A 10,887-nucleotide genomic window follows, 5' to 3' on the forward strand; every position below is an offset into this window, starting at 1 on the left:
TCAGCAGTCATTCCTTTTTTATGGTTGTTTGTCCTTTCATTATTTTTTTGATTTGGCCAGAATTGTTGAACAAGGAAATTATCCACATTTTTGGCTGATGAGCTTGATGCTGACAGATATTTTTGCCTAATACTAATAAAATGCGACTACTAAAGGTGCTCACATTCTAGTAGCTTGCAACACACCTGCTTGTTGCCACTTGCTTGAAAAAGCAAGTGCTAAGCTCCAACTAGCCTGATCTCCTGTTTGTATGTGGCCCTCACCACACCTGATGCTATAAAACTGTGTAACCCTACCAGAACATAAACAACAGCCATAAAACTCAGTACTATATTTGAGACTGTTTCGTACTTGGTGCCTTTTTGTTGAAAGTGTGTTTGGATGTATTGTGGTGTTTGATATTTTCAGGGATGTAATCCTTATGGATCTAAGAGACTTTGGTAAGGATTTTTTCCAGCTTCAGTGTAGGATATTGCAGTGTATGTGTGTCAAAGCAGAGTGTGGTGTATCTGTGTGAAGCTTACAGTGTTTTTTTTGTGTGTGTGTGTGAGTGAGGCCTTCTTATCTATTAACCATTTTGCATTTGTCACAGAGTTACTTATGTAGCATACGAGTTCATTATCTGAGAGTGTAGGGCAGTTATCCAAGTCCTCACTCCCTTACTAAAAACATCTACCCCTGACCCTAAAGCCCCATTTGCTCCCTATATATATAATTTATTTATCCTTTATTGACTGGGTTACTCCCACTAGACTAGTAGCCATCTTTTCTTGGGAGACCCAAGGTGGTATTTATACTATTAGGGGAAATTGGCCAGGGCATCAGAGATCATCCCTTATTCGTCTTGGCGAATTAGTGATTGCATGCTTCACAACATAGTGTACGACTGGGCATACCATTGTGGGCATTCAGTATAGTAGATGAAGTTAAGAGAGAGGAGGAGAAAGTGGTGGATACTGCCAATTCCAAGGTTTTGTTTCATTGGAATCTTTTTGCTACAGTTTTGAATGAAAGTGTGGAAGCCTCAGAGTAGGTGACGGATGATAGTATGTTAATTACAACCCTCCAGTCAGGAGAGTTGCAGGATGGAGTACTGTGAGATATTTTGGCAGTCACAGTACCAGATGACAATATTGCAGCTTCTTGGGGTGAAATAGTAGATATAATTCAAAAGGTGGAAGAAACACGAATAGTGTAACATAGCTGGATGTCCGGTAAGTAAAGTCGATTCATTTTTAAAGCCATGTTATGCTAAAGTGGTTGCACAAAGTGATAAAACTGTTGAAATTCAACAGAGTTTGCAAAGAAGACAATACATGGTAAGAAATTCATTAAAAAACAGATAACACTATTGACAGTTATGAGCTATGGGACAATGTAATACTTCTACTTGGTATAATTGTGTCTGAAATTCTGTTTCATAGGTTCATAGGTTCATAGGTAGGTACTAGGCTATTGGCCCTAGGGCCTATACAAGCCTAGCCAAAAAGGTACCCTGGCTTTCACCACCCAAAAAAATTATTTTCCTGTGCCCCTGTCAAGCAGAATCACAGCAGTGATCCCCGGGGTGAATTTCCTATTACCCATCCAATCATCAAGATTTTTCTTGAAGAGTGCTAATGAGGAGCTCTGTTTGACATAGATAGGTAGTCTGTTCCAGAGTATGGGAAGTCTCTGGGACAGGACTCTATCCCTCCAGCATGTTCTGTTTATTGTGGTGACAAGGTTTAGGTCCCTAGAGCGTGTAGCTCGGAGGGATTGGGATTTCTTTAAGTGGAGCATGTCCAACAGCTCTGGGTTTGACATAGCTTTGTATGTTAGGCAGAGATCGCCTCTGAGTAGGCGATATGCGATGGAGTAAAGCTGGAGTTTTTTGAGACAGTCTGTGTAAGGCATCTATTTGAGAACAGTAATCCTCTTTGTGAGGTATTTTTGCGGCCTTTCCAGTTGTTGTAGATGTCTTGTGAGGTACATACCAAAAGGGGCGTTGTACTCTATAATGGGCCTAATGAGTGATGAGTAGAGGGGAACAATGACCTCTTTTCTTCTGGATGAGAAACCTTTTGTGATGAGGTGTGCCATGTAGAAGGATTTCCTGATCACTGTGGCGATGTGATTATCAAAGGAGAGACTACTGTCCACCTGTGTCCCAAGTTCTCTTATCACACTTTCGGTGTTAAGTAAACTACAGCCTATGTGGTAGTTCATGGGTACAGAGTTTTTACCAAAGGGGATGACAATGCACTTTTTGGCATTGAGCTTGAGACCATGGCTTTGACACCAGGCATCTGTCTCAGTGAGGCCCTTTTGTAGGATGTCCACATCATTAGGAGTTTTGATTATGGCTCCTAATTTGCAGTCATCTGTGAATTTAGTTAGCCAAAGACCTTCTGTGTTAGCCTGTACTTCAGAGAAGTAGATACCAAACAGGAGAGGACCCAGGACTGAACCCTGTGGTACTCCACTTGTCACTGGTCTGAAGTCATATTTGGAGTCTGCTACTTTCACAGTGTGGGTTCTGTCAGTAAGCCAGTTGGCAACCCATCTTGTGACATAGGGATTTATACCTAGTTTAGTGAGTTTATCTATAATTCCAGAGTGGGGGATGGTGTTGAATGCCTTAGCGAGATCTAGATAGGCTGTGTGAACTACCTTACCCTCATCTATGGCAATGCATAATCTATCTCTATATTGAATATCCCTCTGACAAATACCCAGATAATAACCATATGATACATTAGTCATGGATATCTTTGTTAATTTTATTCTGTTTAAATGTTATGTGAATTATTTTTTATATTATTCCTTTGGAAGATGTTTTATTAGCTATTAGAAATAAACAAGTAAGATTTAGACACTGGAAGGAAGGCAATTTTTATGGAAATTAATGCTTAAAACTGCCAGTTAAAGGTGATAGGAAATAAAAACTGTAAATGCTAGAAACTTTCATAATTGCAATATACTGAAAACAATGGAGAACATAGTTTTTGAATGTCCTAAAGTTTAAAATTTATGGCATTGTATTTTGCAGCAGATTGAATTTTATTAATTAACAAAGATATCCATGACTAATGTATCGTATGGTTATTATCTGGGTCTTTGTCAGAGGGATATTCAATATAGAGACAGATTATGCATTGCTGTCATTTATCACATTTGGAAAGCAAGAACAAAAGAATAGTTTTTTAACAAATCATGGGATGTAGAAAATATTTTGAAGTGTATTAGATTGTGGTTATGGTATAAAGGATGGAAGGTTAAAAAAATAGGAGAACAAAATGTTTAAGATTTTTTATAATGTTTTTGGTAAGGATACAATTTGCAGTAATATGTTTATTTTATAGGGTACATTGATTGAGTTTTTTAGTATATTTTGTAGTATTTTAATAAAGCACCCATACTCTTTTTGTTAGGTGCCATAGGATCATTTGCATCCACCTGAGCTATCACCAAACCAAGCAGATGGGGTCATGGTGTAACGTCTCATCCGAAGGACAACACACTCAGGAGTGCAGTAACCCCCTTATGCTGCACTTCTGTGTCAGTAAACAATCTACCTGCTGTGGGGCTAGAACCCACAGCCTTCTGCACCAAAAGGTAAATACACTACCTGTTGTGCCAGTGACACCGTGTTTTATGTTAATATCATAAGAATCATATGAACATTCAAGGTAACTGAGTCTAGCGACCATTATGCCTTGCCTTTACCCACCATTGACTGTAGCCCCCCCCAAGAGTGCTAAGCCAGTCATTTCCAGGATGAATTCATGAATACCCACCCAATCATCCAGTTTCCATTTGAGGAAGATAGTGTATCACATTCCAGAGATGGAGAGGAGCAGAGTAATAAACCTCTCTCTCCACCTTGTTATTATTAATCAACTGATGAAGAATTTAATCACTTGTTCTGGTATCTGTGGGTCTGTTTGACTTTACCCACCATTGACTGTACCTCCCCTTTTGAGGAGGGCTAAGCCAGTCAATCCTGGGGTGAATTTATGAATACCTATCCAATTACCCAGTTCCCATTTGAAGGATGATAGTGTATCACATTCCAGATATGGGGAGGAGCAGAGTAATAAACCTGTCTTTCCACCTTGTTTTATTAATCTGCCAATGAATAGTTAGAATCCAGGGACAATGCTTCGATTCTTTTGGGGTAGCATAGGGTTTTTAAACTAGTGATCTTCTGATTTAGGAACCTCTGGGGTATTTCTTACTGTTTAATATGTCTAGTGACGTACTTCCCATAGGGAGGATTTCTATTGTATAATTGGTCAGATCAGTGCTGAATATAAGGGAACAATAACTTCTTTAGATCTTGATTACATTTATTTGGTAGTTAGATGAACTAAGTAGAAGAATTTATTCATCATTCTCACTTGTGCAGTAGCCTTTTAACTATAAGGGTTTTTATAGTCTGCCTAGGATATAACTACCGTCCAGTTTCACATAGCTCTGGCTCCCTCCAGCACCTTCATTCTGATGCTAATTTGACTGCTCACAGGAGGGAAATCAGCAGTCAGAATAAAAAAAAATCTTCAGTACTTTCTTGTCCGGTCAAGAGGAAGCAGCTCGGAGGTTCTATAGGAGCAAAAATATGCCTTGAAGCTTAATTTTTGAAGATAAGTCCACTCAGGGGAGCCTTCCCATAAAGAAATTGTTGCTCTTTAAGAAAATAATATATATATTTATTTTGTGACTGAAAGTGTTTTTTCCCTGTTAAGAAACCTGGCATTTTTCACACTATTGGAAGTTTCATGTCAGGGACCAGTATTTTAGGCTAAGGGCTTATTTTTTTGATGTAGGGGCTCTTTTTGTAGTAATGTGTACTGTTTATGTAAACTTTTAGCTGTGAGAACTGAAAGGTTTGGGAATGTTTTAAATGGTCAGAAAATGTTTTAAATGTATTTAGTGCTTGTGTACATTTCTTGACTACTTGCCTGTTGTCTTTGCTGTCAGTGTTCATTGTAGAGAACTGCTTTATTTCTGATAAGAATTTTATAACTAGTTTAAAGAAGTTGTGCTTTTATTAAACATGCATACCTCTATCTATTCGCTAGCCGCGGTGGTACGGCGGTAGCATTGTTACCTCACAGCAAGAGGTTCTCCCATTCGATTCTTGGCTTGGCTTGGGAGTGCCTTCTGTGTGGAGTCTGCATGTCCTCCCCGCGGTTGGGGTAGCGTTAGAAAGAAATGCATGCGTAAATGGGAGTACCTTCGTTGAAGGATGGGCATCGAGCTGGCATCTCGGTGTTTCGTAAAAAAACAAAAAAACAAAAAAATCTACTGCCAATCATTAGCGGACCGAAGTTCCGCTGTGGCAACCCCTTACCGGGAAAAAGCCGAAAGACAAACAACAACCTCTGTCCATTTGCTACTTGCCTGTTGTCTTTGCTGTCAGTGTTTATTGTAGAGAACTGCTTTGTTTCCGATAAGGATTTTATATTAACTAGTTTAAAGAAGTTGTGCTTTTATTAAACATGCATACCTCTGTCTATTAGCAAACAGAGTTTTTGATTTCTGGCATAAATATATTAACAGTCTTTCCCAATGTTGACTCCATTCTAATTTGAGTCTGTAATATGATCCAGGATGGTTGATAAGATGTGAACAAATGAAGGGAAAGTGAAAAAAAGCTTCCCAGAAAAACTAATATAATTAATAGAATGTTTTTGGTCTGCTGAAACTATACAGGATCTAAATCATCACTAAAAATGCTGATGCGTCTTCTACCACACAGAAATCTTTGTCTCACATTGATTTGTTAAAGTCAACCAAATTTACAGCGACTATATCATAAGCATATCTACTGATTTATAAATGGTTCTATGATCATTCATCCATAAGCATGTTAGAAAATGAGTTTTTGTTTAAATCTCCCTTGTAGCACTAAAGTTGAACCTTTTAGTCTCTAGAAGTTTGTAATTGTATTAAAGTGATCGAATGATTAATTATACAAAATGAGTAATGATTTGATTATGGCATACATACATTGGAAAGCCTTTAAAGGTACAATCAGGGGGTACGTGTTCAGTAAAGATGTTTAAAAAAAGTTGAAAGGTGAACAAGCATTAGAACTTTTGAATAAAATTGATGGTCTTAATTCTAAATCAAGGAATTGAGTGAAGTTAGAGGCTATATGAACAAAAGTAAATATGTCATTCAGTGAATACATCTGTAATTTTGGCTACTTATGTAGATTAAGGCACTGCGTTTTAGTTCAGGTCGAATTTTAAAAATACTATCACTCTGTAATATATTTGAAATATGTGTTGACAGTTAGTTATCCCACATCCCAAAGACATGCTGTAGGTGGATTGGACACTCTAATTGGCCCTAGGTGTGAGTGCGTGTGTGTGTGTGTGCCTTCTGTGGAAGGTTGGGCACCGGGCTGGCAACTCAACACTGTAAAACTCTACTGCCAATCATGAGCGGACAGGTGATCCGCTGTGGCGACCCGGAACCGGGAAAAGCCGAAAGAAGAAGAAGAAGTTGGGCTAATGGCTGGCTGCATAAAGGAGAATTTGCTAAGCTGCGACTGAAGTGTCCTTTTGGTTCTTTTGGTTCTGATGCACTTTGATGTCATCCAGTGTTATTGGTTTTAATTAACAATGGTGCTCTTCTATCAAGTATATCTTTAGTGAGCTTGATATGTCTTTAAATGTCACTGACAGACCAGTCAGTAAAGATACTGATCACTTAATTATGCAGGTAGCAAGGAGTTTTGGTACACTTCTTGACAAAAACAACAGCATTGCTTCCCTAGTTTTACAGAAGAAGATTGACAAGAACACCTCACGATTTAATGCAAAAGAATCCTGACAACAGAGCGCAAGAATAGATGTTTTGAAAAGACTGGCTGAGTGAACAGAATCTTGTCATCAGCTTTTAGCCATTATTACTATTATGTTAGGTTGATGACCTTATGTCTGACATTCTAGATGACTAAATTTATTAGGCAAATAAGTGATGGAAATATTGTTTCAAGGCTGACAAATTATAGAAAGATCCTAGGTTAAATTCATCACCTAAAATAGTAGCTATGGCATCAACTTTCCATACCTTTGTTTACCAAATGCAACCCTTAGATACTTTGAATAAAATGGCCCTGACACACTGGGTTTCTTCTATTGTCGTCAACATTAACTTTGTAAGTTAATGTAGAGAATGCCTACTTTAACTAAATTGGTAGGTTCAAATGAGCTCTACTGTTAGCCGACAGAGCTAGTGACTGCTTATGAGGGTTCCGTAAAGTTACCAGTTGAACAGGTCTCTATCGTTGAGGTGCCAGGGCATTTGTCTCAACAGTAATCTTTTATGCAAGGAGTGTCTTCTCTTCTACATTATATTAGTGACCTGAGTTTAACACTCCACAGTGCAGACTTTACTTTAGAACTTTCTTCTGAAGTGGCCCCTTCATGTCATATCTAGGCCCTTATGCCAGAGCTACCTCCATCACTTTCTCTGTTGATATTTTCCTTACTACAGAATTATCAACTGTTCTCATCCTGCTTTACAGAATCACATATAGCTGGCTTCTGCTGCAGCAATACCAGTAAGTCCTGTAGGCAAATATTCAGGAAAAGTCCTTCTAAAACCAAACATTTATAGTCCCCATTGACTCTGTCGCTGAAGATATTCATGGCAAAGGCAGACTCCTTACCCTCCTTTCACACCGCAGATCCATATGTCTGGAGATATCCTTAAGCTTATGAAAAACAGAGCAATATGGCCATCTGACTCTGTTTCAGTTCCCTAAAGGTGACTACAGAAAGTATGTGGAATGCTGAGGAGTCATCGTGGGTGGTTCCACCTTTAGTGGATACATTCCAAAATATACTACTTATAAGTATGAACACCCAGACGCTTCCAGCAAGGTGAATCAAATATTCTGAAAACCCAGACAGTATTCACTGTGCACAGTCTGGTTATTACTATCCTTGCAGTGATCTTGAAGATGGATATTACCCTTCAATCTCCATCCATTCCCCAGATATGGATTCAAAGTGTCTGGGTAGATTGTGATAGTTTGTATTCATGTCCTCCACTCTGTGCATGTAGGTGATGAACTATCTGATATAAATGCTTTGCTTTCAGAGGGATGTTTTCTATGAATTGCAGCATTCTGTAGTGGACATACCTGACAGCCAGCCAAAATTTCCACTGCTTCCACAGTTGGCAACCTTAAGGTCTGAGTTGTATATCGGTTCATAGGAGTGTACTAGGCTAATGGCCCTGGATCCTTCAGAAGCCTAGCCCACAGGATTACCCTGGCATCATGTCACCCAACCTTAGTTCCCAGTGCCTCTGTCGAGTAGAGCCACTGGAGTGATCCTCGGGTTGGATTTTCTATTTCCCATCCACTCATCAAGATTTCTCTTGAAGAGAGCCAGTGAGGTGCTCTGTTTGACATGTATGGGAAGTCTATTCCATTGCATGGGCAGTCTCTGGGTTATAAACCTGTCCCTCCAGCATGTTCTGTTGATTGTGGTAATGAGGTTGAGGTCTCTGGAGCATGTGGTGTGCAGGGATTGGGATTTTTTTAGATAAAGCATTTCTAACAGAGCTGAGTCAGACATGGCTTTGTAAGTCAAGCAGAGATTGCCTCTAAGTAGGCAATATGAGACAGTTGGAGTTTTTTGAGTCTGTCCATATAGGACAAGTGTTTAAGGCCTAGGATCCTCTTTGTGAGGTACTTTTGCAGCCTCTCCAGTTGTTGCAGGTGTCTAATGAGATACATGCCAAATGGGACATTGTACTCGATGATTGGCCTAATGAGGGAAGAGTAGAGGGAGACAATGATCTCTTTCTTCCTGGATGCAAAACCCTTATTAATGACATGCGGCACATAGAAGGACTTTCTGACCACAGTGGCAATGTGGTGGTCAAAAGAGAGGTTGTTGTCAACCTGTGTTCCCAGATCTCTTATAATGCCTTCTGTGTTCAGTGGACTACCATCGATGTGGTAATTCATGGGAACTGGGTTTTTCCCAAAGGGGATGATGACACATTTTTTGGCGTTGAGCTTAAGGCCATGGTTCTGACATCAGTCGTTGGTCTCAGTGAGGACTTTCTGTAGGATGGCAACATCACTTGGGGAGTTAATAATGGCTCCCCAATTGCAATTGTCTGTGAACTTTGTCAGCCAGAGTCCCTTCCTGTTGGCTTGGACTTCAGAGAAGTAGATACCAAACAGGAGAGGACCCAGGACCAATCCTTGTGGGACTTCACTCGGGACTGATCGGCAATCTGACTTGGAGTCAGCTATTTTCACTCTGTGGGTTCTACCTGTGAGCCAGTTTGCAACCCACCTAGTGATATAGGGGTTGATGCCAATCTTAGTGAGTTTTTCTATGATTCCTGAGTGAGGAATGGTATCAAAGGCCTTGGCCAGATCAAGGTAGGCTATATGAACCACCTTGCCTTCATCCACAGCTCTGGTGACTGACTCAAAGAAGTTGACCAAGTTGATCAGGCATGATCTACGCTTCACAAAACCAAACTGTGTGGATCCAGCGTTTGGAGATTCCCTATATCCCATTACAGCCGAGTGATGTCTACAGGCGTTTCTGCAGTTACCCCCTACTGCTCCTCTAGGCGTCAAATATTACTTGTTCATACTGCATTAATAATTCCAAATCCATGCTACACACAAGGTATCAGAATATTTTATCTTGAAGCAAATATGATAGCAAACACAATTGTATTGATATATGATCTCTGTTAATAAGTATTTGTTAGAACTGTAAGGTGATAGATTCATTTTTTAATGGCTGAAGCCACGCCCACTGGGAGTTAAAGGTATACACTCAAAAGAGCTCTGCTGGAGGGAATGAGTTGGTCCATGATGATGCGTTCCATAGATTTGCATATCAGACTTGTCAGGCTAATGGAGTGATAGTATGATACAGCAGAGAAGTCTCCAAGGCTTGAAGAATCCTGAATAGTCATACATTGTCCCTCCTGACTCCATCTCAGTCCAGTTGTCATAAATATCAAGGTATCCTTTACAGATTTACTCTTTGTAAGGCCCTTGCTGTTTGTATTCAAAAACAAGTATAACTCTCAAATCTTTAAAAAAAAAGCATAATGGTTCTTTAAAGCAATGCAGAGAAGTCAGTAGAGATTTTGGATGCTATTTAGAAAAAACATATCCCATAGTGCAGTGACTGCGTGTGCCAAATAGCATGGACAAAGGTAGAAAGTGATTCATAGATGCAGATACAGAGAATGTATATCACAAGTACACTGTCAATAAATTAAATGTGAAAATAGCAAGCAAATGAAATAACCTCCATGGCACTCCAAAATAACATTACTCACGAAGCGCAGGAGGTATGCAAAATGGCATACAAGGAAGCAGAAAGAGCAATCTTATGAGTCAAGAACAGCATACATTACTGCAAAACTACAAAAATTGATTTCAATTTATAATAAGCTACATTATTTACCTAGATGGCCAGTTGCTTGACATTGCCATGCTAAGAGGCACTTTGGGTTATGAATCCTGCACACTAGTATTTCAAAGCATGAGCAGATGGACAGGGTCCATATGGATGGCCAGACATTGTATGAACTATTCTAACTGTGTCAGTCAATTGAAATGGAAGATGAAAGAAATAGAGTAATACATCTGGAAACCATGGTCATAATTGCTGAGTCCACCCTGGCCATGGGTAACTTCCAAATACCATAGGGCAGACAATGACATATCTCAGGACACCCACTATGACACCTAGCAAGCATCCTTAGTGCAGTGGATGCTATGTATATAACATAGCCACAAGGAAACTAGCTACAGATGATGCATATGCATAACTTATCAGGCACATCATGAATGCAACCATGTGCATTCATGACTCATCTAGCCTTTGACCATCACGT

Source organism: Protopterus annectens, chromosome 11.part0 (assembly GCF_019279795.1).
Source record: "Protopterus annectens isolate FY-2018-M chromosome 11.part0, PAN1.0, whole genome shotgun sequence".
NCBI classification, from domain to species: domain Eukaryota; kingdom Metazoa; phylum Chordata; order Ceratodontiformes; family Protopteridae; genus Protopterus; species Protopterus annectens.